This window comes from Nanorana parkeri, unplaced genomic scaffold (assembly GCF_000935625.1).
Source record: "Nanorana parkeri isolate BGI_ZX_2015 unplaced genomic scaffold, ASM93562v1 scaffold57, whole genome shotgun sequence".
NCBI classification, from domain to species: Eukaryota; Metazoa; Chordata; class Amphibia; order Anura; family Dicroglossidae; genus Nanorana; species Nanorana parkeri.
The window spans coordinates 1,177,283-1,191,355 of record NW_017306325.1 but is presented as its reverse complement, the minus strand read 5'-3'; positions in this window follow the sequence as shown (position 1 = coordinate 1,191,355).

The window sequence follows — 14,073 nt, the reverse complement described above, 5'->3', positions numbered from 1 at the left end:
GGTGAATGAGTAACAAGGGGTACTATGTTGTCATGACCAAATTTAGTCAATGACATCACACAGGATCCCCGCTGACTTGTTTATAAACAAAAGACTCTCAGGGATCTATCATGTCATTTAGAGGCAGTAGTGCTACTGCCTCTAAACAACGGATTTGTGGCTGATGTTTGTTTAGAACAGTGGTTCTCAACCTGTGTAACCTCAGGACCCATATTTGTCCTTGGTCATTAAGTTGGGACCCAAGTCGCACTGCAATAGAACGCACGGCATTAGAGTACCATGCGTTCCAGTGTGGGGGCGTACAAACTGTGGGTGGGAGGTGCTTTTGGGGTACCATTCAAATAATTGGCAACACAACACACCTCCCCCACCAGAATGCCTGGTAGGTGCAATTGCGTGGTACAGTGCGTTAATCGCATGGTACTAAGCGATGAATGCACTGTACTAGTGTGAATGGGCCCTCAAAAACACTGACAGACACACACAACCACAGACAAAATCTTATACACTTACAGACATTCTCTCACACACACACATACACACTCCAAAAATGTTTTACTTATTTTTTTTAAGGTTCACCCAGTCTCCCTACCTGAAATGGAGTGGATCCTCAGCCTGGGGTCCAGTGTGGGCTTCTGTGCAGTGACAGAGCTCCATCCATATATGCATTGCTTGTATAGCTCCCTTGCATGCCCTGTAGAGGTGCCAGGAGCCAGCATGTTATGTCACCATGGCACCTCTATAGGACACATCTCTTACGGCCATAGCTCCACCCCACCTCAAGCTGACACTCGGCGCCGGCAGCATATTTTGAATGTCTGCTTGGCAAGAGAACTGACAGTGCTGCGCTAGGGGGACAGAGGAGTCTCTCACCTAGTAAAGTGGAAGGCTTGCGCCGACCCACTGAAAACGGGGTCGCAACCTTTTGGGTCACAACCCACCAGTTGAGAACCAAGAGTTTAGAAACATCAGCCGGAGGTTTTGGCCAGTGAACTGGCAAGAGATGGCCAGTCTGTTTGACTGTTCACCGAACTGAGAACAGGCTGTATTTGGGTCGAACACATGTTTGACCAGAACCAAAGCTCATCACTAATTAAAAGTCTATTTATTTTTAGCAATATCTATAGTAGATATAAAAACTCACAGTGTGCCTTATGCTTCTTGATTTTGAAAAGTTTTCCCTGCATTAGGCTTATTCCCTGTGTGCTGGCCTTGCCTTCAGGTTCTAGGGTAGCTCCTTTTTCTTGCAGGGTCTATGGAGCCACCCTTGCTTGCATGCTTCCAGCATGGATACACTGACACAGCTATCACCTAAACCAAAAGCAGAAAGTCATTCCTACCTCCTCCCTCCTGTGTGCTCAGTGGGTGTGCTACTCTACCTAGACGTTCATGTGGTAATAAGCGTGGCACACAAATTTAATAAAACAAGAAATGCGGAATGTTCCCCTGTATGGTAACAGATAATTCATGAAAATAGCAGAAAATGGGGCCTCATCAGTCAGTAATGATAGGATTAAAAGTTTCCCAGTACATGGTTCAAATAAAACAAACACAAGTTAACGTTAAGCCTCATAAATTACCTCCAAATATGTAATAATGGGCCCCTCCAGGTGTCTACACATCAGCTTATAACTCTCACTGAGATACCTAGGTACCCTGAATCTCAATGTATGCTACGTTGACCATTGACCTGCTCCTGCAGTCAATAGCTTGACCTTGACCCACCAACCCCTACACCACATTGTTGGTCATCTATCACTTGGAATGATAGAGGGGTTTTACTGAGTCTATTAAAGCTTCAAGCATACTTTCAAATAGCTTTGGGATAAATGTAATAATCCCAGATCTGCTAGAACCTCAAGATCCTCAATATTTGCTCCAGTAGAGCTATTTATTTTCATTTCCATTTCCTATGTCCCTAGTATTGGTTGATGTGTTATTATTGTGGGCTTGGAATGGGTTGTTTTGTTACTCTGACATTTTTACATCAATAAATGTTACTTATGGTGTGGTATTTTCTAGTGGTTTGGTAATTTTTTAGTTTTTCTTTTAATGCCCATTCACACTACTGTTTTGGTAACACCATGTGCAGCAGTGTAGATTGTAAACATTGCAGTGTGTTGTGGTGCCAATTAATTTTAGAATGGCACCCAAACATGCCTTAGCAGCAAAAAATAAGTGTTTCTTTGTAGCACCCGCACAGATGTGAACCATATGTAAAAAATATAGTGCATATCCGTTTTTCTGCGCACTGCCACCCAGTGTTAAACCCCCTTCCATTTTTCATTATTCAGTGCTGCAGTACTTTGACTGACATTTATTCATTTTATTATTATTTTTATATCATTTTTTGGGACACATGGAGCTTTCTTTTGGTGATATTTAATCAGCACTGGGGTTTTTATTTTTTACTAAATAACTAATATACTAAATAACAAAAAGAGTACAGAAACATTTTGAAAGAAAACTGTTTCCCTATGTTATGAAACATTTATTATCACCCCAATGTATTTGTAAAATATAAAAGACGGGGTCACGTCAGATAAATAGTCACCAAACATGTCGCATTAAAATTGTGTGCGCCCGCAAAATCGAAAAAAAGCTACTCCACCCAAAATTGGCCATAGGCAACAATTTAAAAGCTTTTACTGCTCATCAGTTTGGTGTTATCAGTGATTAATGGTCCTAGAATTAATGTGTATGATCCGACGTTCGTGCTGATATGTAACATGTGCGGCACAATAGGTGCAATAGTTGTTTTCACAAGTAGGCACACTTGACGCATGTTTGCTTCTGTATGTGGGGGCAGGGGACTTTAAATTTTTTTTGCGTTTAAAAAAAAATTGATATGCGATTTTGTTTTTTTTATGCTTCTTTAATTTTTTGTAAACTTTTTTTTTTCTTGACACAACTTTATTGCTTTTACATAGGGGCTAAGAAGCCCCCTATGTGATAACTAATATACAAGGCAGGTCCTCTTTATGGAGACATCAGGGGTCTACAAGACCCCTAATGTCACCTAGGGACCCCCAGAGAAGCTGGTGATGCAGAGATCTGCTTCACCAGCTTCTCTCCGGCTTCTGTAGCCAGGGGTGACAGCTAAATGTGGAAGTGATGTAATGTACATTACTCCCTGCATTCTGGCACCGGAGAGCAGAACAGACCCTCTGATCTCCTGTGACAGAGCCACTGTGCCAGTCCCGGCCCACACCGGGCAAGCGGATCTCGGGACAGGCGGCGATGGCAGCAATGGGCGTCATGGGTGTCATGCACTAGTGGGGGTGGGGAAGGACGTCTTAAAACGCCCACCCGCATCTACAAGGCTCCCGTCCAGCCATTTAGGTATGGCTGCTGGATGGAAGGTGGTTAAAATGAACGGGATGGCTTATCACAATACACCTTAACACATGGTAATGCTTTGTGCTAACACAGGTGCATTACCACAACCCACGGTGTGAATGGGGCCTTACTGTTACAAAGCATATTTTCAGTTGTTATGCCTCATGTGTAGCCTAAAAGCGTAACAAAATTGTTGTTTTCCTTGTCAACACTAAGGACCATATCACACTTTGTAGCAGAGATTTGTACCAGCTACAGATCTTTTTGCTTAGTTCCTCTGGCAATTTGCAGCCAGACGCAGAAGGATTTGTTGCTTCTTAGATTAGGATTGCGGTCAGCTACAGCAGCACCGCAATCCTAATCTAAGAAGCAACAAATCCTTGGTGTACCAAGGTCATCAGCAGCTTCATTGGATAACATGAGTAACTACTAAAAACAGGCAATTCTGTTGCTAGCTCAAAATGCAGCAAAAAGTAAATCGTTCAGCAACTTCACTACAAATCCATTTGAATGTTTGTGACATTAACTGTTATTCATTATTTCCTAGCAATGAAAATAAGACTATATAGTAAATATGTGTTTACATAGAAAACAACAAATGCGTATGCTGTCCTACTCTTCTGACCTCCTTACACATGTCCTTCACCTGTTTTTCATTATATAAACACAATAGGAATCTGTTGGAGTAGAATACAGTGTTTATATGCATGTGTTAGATCACACCGGTGGCATCTCTTGTAAAGTATGTCTGCCCTTATGTTAGCCACTTATTAGGCAATTCTTCAGTGACTATGACCACTCTTAACCAGCTGTGGATTGTAAAAACATCAAAAAAGATCAAGGAAACCTACAACATGCAGCCCAAATGTGAATTAGAAAATCCCGCTTGATCCGGCTTTGATTGCCCTGGTGCTTTTTGGTTGTTCTTCAAAAGCTGTATCAAAAGCTGATGTATGTTCCAGCACAACTTCCTTGTCCAGGACCAGCATTAGACAGTCACAGCAAAATAGCAGATTGAACTGGATCTGCTGGTAACAGTCAACAAGGAAAAGTTTGTACAGTTACAGTGCCTTTGAAGAAGAAAACATGTGTCATGCAGGAGTTGATTTTCAGTCAGATATTCAATAACCGGCCCTCACACATAGTTTCTTGACACATGTCAGGTTGTCATAAACATCTAGCATGAGGGAAACAAGCCCCAGATGTAGGAGCCTTCAATCAGGAAAGTCAAACAATCTTATCACAGGAGAGCTTCACTCTCTCAGATGATTCTGTGTAAAACAAAAGATTTTGTTGCCATTTGTCAGCAGCTGTGAATCTGATCACATTTAAAGGGCCAGTTCACCGAGAAGTGGTGATTCAGTTTTAAGTAAAGTTGGGTAACTAAGACACTTGCTGATTCCATATATCTCTTGAGATCCTCAGCATTAATATCCAACAGCCGTAGATCTTCAAAGTTTTGGGTATTTTAATTCACTTTTAGGTGTTCCCACTTCCCCTGTTGTGTTTTCTATAAGATAATATCAATTTAAAATCCAGCAGAGAGGATGGAACTGCCGCATAACTATGTGGCAGCTGTGCAAGCAATGGAACTAAATTCCAGCACCTGCATTCCTATGAGGAGATAAAAACATTGAGAAGCTTAATTCTCAAGCATTTGCATATAACTGAAATATTGTATTCATTTTGGTTAAACTATATAAATAAATACATATGATCTATGGATTGTAAAATTATGCACACTGGGTGTTACTTAAACTATTATACATACCTTATCCCTGTTCCAGGTGGTTCTATGGTACTGCTTCAGTTATACATATGCAACGCTAAGGCACTCAATCTGATCTGCAGAAAACTTAGAGAGAAAGTTAGAGAATGTAACTGGTTTGTGAAAAGTTGTAGCTTTTTACATGTTAGCTTAGTGGTCTAAATTTTTAATTTTAAAGTAGAGGACACAATAATCCCCTTATTATACTGTATATCATTGTGATTAGTGATTAGCAGCCATGTTCTGGGTTCATCTGCCACCATGGTGCTCTAGTTTCCTTCCACACTCTGAAAAGCTTACTGGTAGGTTATTTACTTTCCACCCTAAAGGCAATGGCAATAGCAGCCAGTCAGATTTTACTTGCATTTTATAAAATAATAAAGTAAAAATTTTCATTGTCGCTATGTCAACATATTTTTTTTTATTACTCATTTTCTTATTCTCAGCTTTGGGTTAATCAACCTCAGTGTATGTGAGTGTGCGTGTGTGTCAGATGAGGCAGCTTCAGCTAAACATTTGTTACAGCTGGCCAGTTTTTGTCTGGGAAAACTTCATCCACTTTCAAAATTGAATGTTAAAACCACATAAAATTTCAAACGACACTTGTCAAGTCTCTTATGGGATTATCAAATGTTCTGATGAGATTTTTCGAGTGAATGTTCATAAGAAAAACACATCAGGTGAAGACCTCCAGTGTATCTCAGCAACAAATTTGGAAAATTTGAGGGTTGGCCCTGCTCTCCCTAACCCTGATGCCGGTAACTGGTGTGCAAAGGTCACTATGTTAATGGCAGCCCTCCTGTGGTTTCCATGATATATAGTAAATGAAGTTCAAAATCGAATGTGTGAGGCCACATTGCAGTGAGGCAGCAGATGGACAGACCTGAGAACTGAAGTGCAGGTCTGTCCCTAAGAAAAATAGCTTGTAGAGACTTAGTTTGCTTCAAAAGAGAAATACCTGTTTTGCATGAACTGATTATTTATTTCTTGGACCCACCGGAATGTGATTTCCACCCTCGATCATACTAGCAATGTTGCCATGATTCCCACACCCTTCAAAGAATGTATATCTCAGCTCCACCTGGCCAAACAAGTGCATCAGTAGGATGCCAATTACTGCTGCATCTTAAGCCATTTTAAGCCTGATCTACTTTTACTGCCCCATGTGTTAGTAAAAACATCTGCCACTGATATTTAGTATCCTGTATGGTCTCAAACAGTTTATACATTGTGATTTTACATTTATTGTATGTGAATTGCAATCTTTCACATTTGGTCCAATACAGAATGGTCTCTTAATGCTTGCACATATAACATGCAACTGTATGGCTTGCTTTAATTAGAAAAAAAGAAGAAATGTAAAACTAATAAAAAGTTTGAGAACATTACTGCCAAGCAATATTGACAGCTTTTTTTCAGCCTGGAGACCAATAATTGTCTAGGATTTGATTGATGAGACCCACGATGATCTACATCAGAGCACTAGTGAAGCAGCTTCAGACAATTTAAGAAAACTGAAATAATAAATTAACAGGTACTCTTTGCTATATAGTGTCAATTATATAGTGTCAGTGGACGCTATATAGTTGAGTAAATTAAGGAGTAGAGACTGTTCACTTAGCAGGGTGAATGTTATCTTAGCTTAGAAAATAAAATGAAGCTGTGTTCTCTAAGAAAACCCATGTGCTAGAGTAATTACAAAAAAAGTTTGGTAAATAAACAGTCTCTAATTCCAGTATTAACCCTAATGAGTTGTACCTGCTCATTTTTGTTCATCGCATAGTAAAGGAACTTTTATATTTATTGTGTAGTACATAGACATATAGGGAAAAGCTTCAGGTTTGGTTTGAACATGAGTTCAACATCCTGTCCCCTAAAAGAGATGTGGCAGTGGGGCTTATTATCAAAAGCTGAAAACCCATTTAGAATAAGGAGGTCTCTAGTGATATTAATGTATATTGATTGCAGGGTACATAGTTACCCTTGATACTTGTAGTTCCCCTTGTTAAAATAAACAATGTCTCCGAAACTAAATTCAATGTCAATCACATGGTCCTATGATGTAGATCCTTATCAATCATGACAACTGTACACTGATGCTGCCCTGTTGCTACTATCATCCCGGATGACAGTTTCCTTACTGGCTTTTATTTCTAAACAAGCTGTCCTGGAATCCTGGGTGAGATCATTGACCTAGCGTGGTAATGGCCAAATTTTGTCATTGATGTCATCCAACATCCCCAGCTGTTTTGCTCAGAAAAAGCAGCCAGATAGGGATCGGTCATTTAGTGGCAGTAGTGCCATCACTGCTATATGAAATATTCCCACAAAACATGTCCCTTCTAAAGAAGTACATTGTACTGCCACTACTTCATGTGTGGGTTTAAGGCACCCAAAGCATTCTCTTTAATTGTGTATTTTTTATTATGTACACTATATTGCCAAAAGTATTGAGACACCCCTCCAAATCATTGGGTTCAGGTTTTCCATAAAATTTCCTTGCTACTAAATATTCCACGGACAACTGTTAGTGGTATTATATCAAAGTGGAAGCAACTGGGAACAACAGCAACTCAGCCACGAAGTGGTAGGCCACGTACAATGACAGAGCGGGGTCAGCGCATGCTGAAGGGCACAGTACGCAGAAGTAGCCAACTGTCTTCAGAGTCAATAACTACAGACCTCCAAACTTCATGTGGACTTCAGATTGGCACAACAACAGTGCGTAGAGAGCTTCATGGAATGGGTTTCCATGGCCAAACAGCTGAATCTAAGCCTTACATCACCAAGTGCAATGCAAAGTGTCGGATGCAGCTGTGTAAAGGACGCTGCCACTGAACTCTAAAGACGTGGAGACATGTTATCTGGAGTGATGAATCATGCTTCTCTGTCTGGAAATCCGATGGACATGTCTGGGTTTGGTGGTTGCCAGGAGAATGGTACTTGCCTGACTGCATTGTGCCAAGTGTAAAATTTGGTGGAGGGGGGTTATGGTGTGGGGGTTGTTTTCAGGGGTTGGGCTTGGCCCCTTAGTTCCAGTGTAGAGAATTCTTAAGGCATCAGCATACCAGGACATTTTGGACAATTTCATGCTCCCAACATTGTGGGAACAGTTTGGCGATGGCCCCTTCCTGTTTCAACATGACTGCGCACCAGTGCACAAAGCAAGGTCCATAAAGACATGGATGAGCGAGTTTTGGGAGAAGTAACTTGACTGGCTTACACAGAGTCCTGAACTCAACCTGATAGAACATCTTTGGGATGAATTATCTCCCATAAATATTTTTCTGTACTATTTGCAAGGTTTAAAGGAGAACTATGAAGTGAGTGCTTTTCACTCACCTCATAGTTCTAGCCGGCCTGTGACAATGAGACTGTCACAGGTCGGCTCAGTATATCGGGAGGTGAGCGAACACATACCGGCGTTCGCTCACTTCTCGATCCTGTCACAGCTCTCTGCCGTGACAGGGGAGTTAGTGGATTCCCCCCTGCCCGCTTTGATCCTCCAGCACTGACTGGCGGAACGGACGGGGGAGGGGGCAGGTACAGCTGGCTCTGCCTCTAGATAGGCAAAGCCAGCTGTCACTCACGCAGCTGGGCGGATCCAGACATAATTGTCGGGATCCGCTTCAGCTGCGGCGTCTCAGTATACCGCAAGCTGTAGCTCACGGTATACTGAGCTTAGGATGATGGGAGGACGCTAGTTTGTGTCCTCCCGTTACCCTAAGGAGAACTATGGGGAAAAGCCCTAACCCCATAGTTCTCCTTCAAGGACTTCCTGCAGGGTTTGCTTAACCTCCTGAAAACCAAATATTGCTAGATTTGCTCATCTCTTCTGTGAGAATTAGCTTCAAAGAGTAGAGCTTTAAGGACACATCCACTCACTGAAAACTTATTTAAATGCTTCCTTGCCCAACTTTATTTAGAGAAAGTTCAGAAAAAAAAATGAGTTACATTCATGGGGGGTTTTTCAGCATCTCTCAGCTATACAAATATACGCACATCCAGCCTCTTGGCTTTGCACTTGCAGCACCGCTACTCCGGCCTCAATCCTCAGGCCACTGTCTGTTCCTCCAGACAGCCTCAGTACCATGCTAACCTGCACACTTGGTTTTGTAACCCGCAGCTCCCTGCTGTACTGGACTCCACTCTGACTCCTGGGTGGAGACATCCTGTCTCCCAAGTGGAGCCCTGAACACTAGCCAGCAGCCTTTTCGTAAGGGTCGTGCACTGGTGTACAATCATTCTGTGCTGGTCACTGTTAAACCACGGACCCTGGAATGCAGATTTCATCCCTCCCTGGTCTTTGAAATCTCCCAGCTCCAGGATCCCAAGCCAAATCCAGAGGACCTGGAAAGAGCTGCAAAGCCAACTCTTTCCTGGTAAAAGTATTTGCCTAATGAAACCGCTAAGCCCCTCTGGTTGAGAGTCCTGGGTGGCTATTTTGCCAATTTACACAATGGCATTGTCACTCACTGCCACACTAAATACACACACGCACTTATGCACACACACACACACAAATATGTTATTTTATCTTTATTTATATATGCAGAAAACATATATTTTATACAAGGCACAGAATGCAAGTTACAGCTTAGGTGGCCAGTTTAATAACAGTCAAATGGATGTAATAAATAGCACCTATCTTGAATTTAGCATACGGTTAGAAGAGAACCAAGGATTTGAATTTAATTACATTCTTCCTTGAGCTCTGATTTAAAAACACTGAAGGCTATTGAAATTCAATTTTCCTCACAAGGTCATCTATCAAAATATCCTTCTGAAAGCCCCTCTACCTTTTTCACATTTGATTACTTAAGGTCCCTCCCCCTTCATACTTATATAGTGCTTTTCCTTAGCTTATACTGTTATATTCTTTTGGTCAGCAGTTTTGCTGATCATCACATCTATACATTTACAATTACAAGTCTAACAGGGTTATTCACATAAAGGTGAAGAGTTTGGAGAAGGCAGAAGAAGTGAACAATCTAGGCCAAAATAGATGAATTGGAAAAATTCTCTAATTTAGCTCACTTTCCAGTTCAGCTATGTTTCCTACATTGTTCCCTTCTCCTACCTTCTCCAAACTTTTCACCCTTTTGTGAATAGCCCTGTATATATACATTGTAAAATTTTAAGGATGCGCATAGACATGATAGAACCATCAGACATGCAAGCATATTCCAACCCTCCTTGGACTGGAGCACGTATACCTGGAGGACAGGAGGTATGAGGAATACCATTTGCTGCTCATAATGGGGGAAAACAATAGCAAGTCTAAGTTGTCTAAATAATTGTTTTCTAAAAGTGGTCATCTCATGGTTTCTCTGCTCCTTGATGTGGCTGTTTCAGATCTTTCCATGAAAGTGGCCATGTAAACCACATAACACCTAACAAGTTAGACATCTACACTTGAGGTTTGTTCTTTAGAGGCCGGAAAATAGAAATGTTCTTAGTATATTTTCTCTTCTGGTTGATTTTCTTCACTAGGTATATTCATACAGAATAGACTAATAGGGTTATTCACAAAAGGGTGAAGAGTTTGGAGAAGGCAGGATAACAATCAGGGACAATATAGCTGAACTGGAAAGTGAGCTGAATTGGAGAATCTTTCCAAATCAGCTATGTTGTCCAAGATTGTTCACTTCTCCTGCCTTCTCCAAACTCTTCACCCTTGTGTGAATAACTCTTTAAATGTTAGTAAGGAGATACAGCATGACAATTCACAAGGCTGCTGGAGGACATGCACCTATAAATATAACCATTGATACTATGAGGATAGCGAAGGTTACATTGACATGTTCATTTTCTCCAGCGACCTTTTTAATTATAACATTGAATCTCGTTATTAAAATGTATTTATTTCCAGTGATCCTAAGCTCCATTTAGTGGCCATAATGCAGCATTTTCCCCATTCACTCGGTTCTCTATGAATGAACCTATAGAAGAGCACTCAACAAGTAAAGAACATTTGTTTTGTCCCATTGTCACAACAGCTGGTTACCTCTCACAGAATGAATGTATATGCAGTTGCACGAATAAGCCAAGTAAATTTGTATAAATAGACCCTTTATTGTTTATAGGTTGTATTTTGTAATTTTAGCAATTGCTTGTTGCAAACTGTTATGCTGTTTTTTAACTGCACTGAGTGTGCTTTAGCTACTTATAGAAATGTTTTTCAAGGACTTCTAAAGTCGCAGCATATACTATCTTGTTATAAAATAGCACTGTAATAGGAATACATACTAGAGTTGTTTCTGATAATACAATCAAAGCTTACATAAAAAAATCCCTTTTATCTAATGAGTCTGCCTATCACTTTCACCAACTTCCTGAATTCCCAGTGTGCTTTACGTCTCTTTCCCTGCTGCTTGATGTGATGCAATCTCGATTTTTCAAGACTACATAGCCCATCATGCACTGCTTCCAGCAAGCAATGATGATATCACATTGTTCAGACGTTGAGTTGTAGTTCAGAAGTCAGGCTCTGTGAAAGTTGTGTGAAATTGTGTCAGTGCATTAAAGAAGTACATCCTATGGACATCTTCAATAAGTAAGTTTACAAGCTTGTAGATTAATATGATTATTAGGAGTGGGATAGAACTTATGGAAATTCAACTTATTTCTTTTAGTTTTAGTTTAGATACCCTTTAAATTAGTGTTCTGCGTATTTAGCTTTCAACATACTAAAAGTGTTGCAAAAATAATAATAGGCTATAGCCTATGGTAAGACCGCGGTGCTATGATATTTTATTTTTCATCCAATATTCATAAATTACATTTACAGCCTTCAAAGGATAAAAATATGAGTGCTCAGGTTTACTACAGTAGATGAACTTGCTGATGAAAATGAATAAATGTCACAGTGTTGAATGTTAATGTCCTTGGTGCTTTTCGTAGAAACCAGTGGTCAATAAATTCAGGGTGCCGGCAATAAGGAACAAAGAGTAATCTCATTCTGGACCCATAATGAAGCCATATTAAAAAAAAACAGCAGTGGGCTTCACATCCTTGACTGTGTCACAAAATAAAGGACCAAGAATAAAGAAAAATAGAGAAAGAAAACATTTAATTAATTTGGCAATTGCACCAAAAAATGTGTTCAGATATTTTTTGTTTCAACGGAAAACCTATTCTTCATAAATTCAATATACGTAATAAAACATAAATAAAGTAGCTGCAGTTCTTTAAAATAAAACTTCCATCAGATATATATTTTCATGTTAAGGCCCTGCATGCTATGTAATATACAATGTAAAGTTTTTATATTGCCCATCCTAATACATATCCTAGTGCCTATGCAGTTCTTGCCTGTGTTCACAAATGTCTGGCACAGATCAAACCCTGCTGCAGCCTCCACCTTGTGACTTCATACCAGTTGTGTTCCAACTTTTGGGTTATTGGGTGTGAGAGAACTAAGCGTTCATTCACACTAGTCTGCACATTACAATGTAGAATTTTCTTGAGTAGGCTAGTGTGCTGAGTAAGGTCCAGCAGGGCTCCAGTGAGGTTCTGGTAGGGGTCCAGCAGATTCTGTTTCAGTGCATTGCATTGTTTACTTTTGTTTCACATTTTTCACATTATTTGGAAATTTGCACTCTATTCAGGAGTGCTGCTGTGCATGTCAGCATTTTTTTACAACACACCACACTGCCCCTCACACCTAAAACAATTGTTTTCTATGTGACCAAGTGGTAAATGGTGTTGATCAGTTGCTGAAAATCTCTAGTCACCGACAGTTCAAATTTGCCAACCCACAGAGACAGTTGACTTTTTTCTCTCCCCTCCCCTCTCCCATAAACATGTCCCCATCCACTCTGGTTGATAAAATCGAAGCAGGAAGTTGTGTCTGGCCCTTACACATCTACCAGCCCAGCTCTTAGCAACCAGGGATGCGCTGGCCACGTCCTGGCCAGCTCCTGGCAACGATTGATGTCACTGGTTGCTAGGAGCTGGTCGGGACACTGACCAGATCGTCCCGGGTTGCTCAGAGCTGGGCTGGAAGATGTGTAAGGGCCATACACAACTCCTCGCCTGGATCTTATCAAACAGTGTGTACGGGGAGATGTATATGGGGTGGGACGCTGGTCAGAGCTTCCCTGGTTCTTAAGAGGCAGGTGGGGGATGTGTATAGCCCTTACAGAGATGATTTAGGAATCTACAGCCAAATGATACACAAATAAAGTCCAGAATTGTTAATAATTAAGGTACATGAATGCATTTTTAAGATTTAACTCCTGAATTTAGTGTCACTTTAACTTATATAAAATGATGTGATGTAGATCTGTTGCCTTTGGCAACTGAACAGATTCCACGTTTTATTTTACCGGGGCAGGGTAGAGATCAAAAGATGGAGTCTGACCAGTGGATAGATAATCATTTTCTTTTTTGCTTTGTTACATTTTTCATAACTAGATGTAAACAAAAAAAATATTTAAAAACAAACTAGTAAATAAGTATGTATTCTGAAGGTTTATAGATGTAGCAGTAAACCTATTGTGACATGTTTACTATCTGTAAAACAAAAGAAGACTTCAAAGGTTAATCATTTTTTTTAAATTTTTTGGAAAAAAAAGGAAGAAAGATTTATGTCTAATACATGCAGCCCTGTACCATGCTACCTGCATTCATAAGGGACATTTTATAGGATACACTCTTTGTTTTTTTCTGTGTTACATATTACTTGCTGACCTCGATTTTTCTAGTTATTACTTCTCCTTGCTGCAATCCGGGACCTGCATTGACTTTGATGTTACACGTTATTTGTTTTTATGATTAGAGTTACAGAGGGAAGTTACAGTGCTCTCATTTGTATACACTGTTAAATATATACTGCATGACAGTCATTTATGCCTAGCCATGGAAGAAATAAATGCATGTGCGTGTATGTGTGCATGTATACTGTATATATATTGTGTGTGTGTGTGTGTATATATATATATATATATATATATATATATATA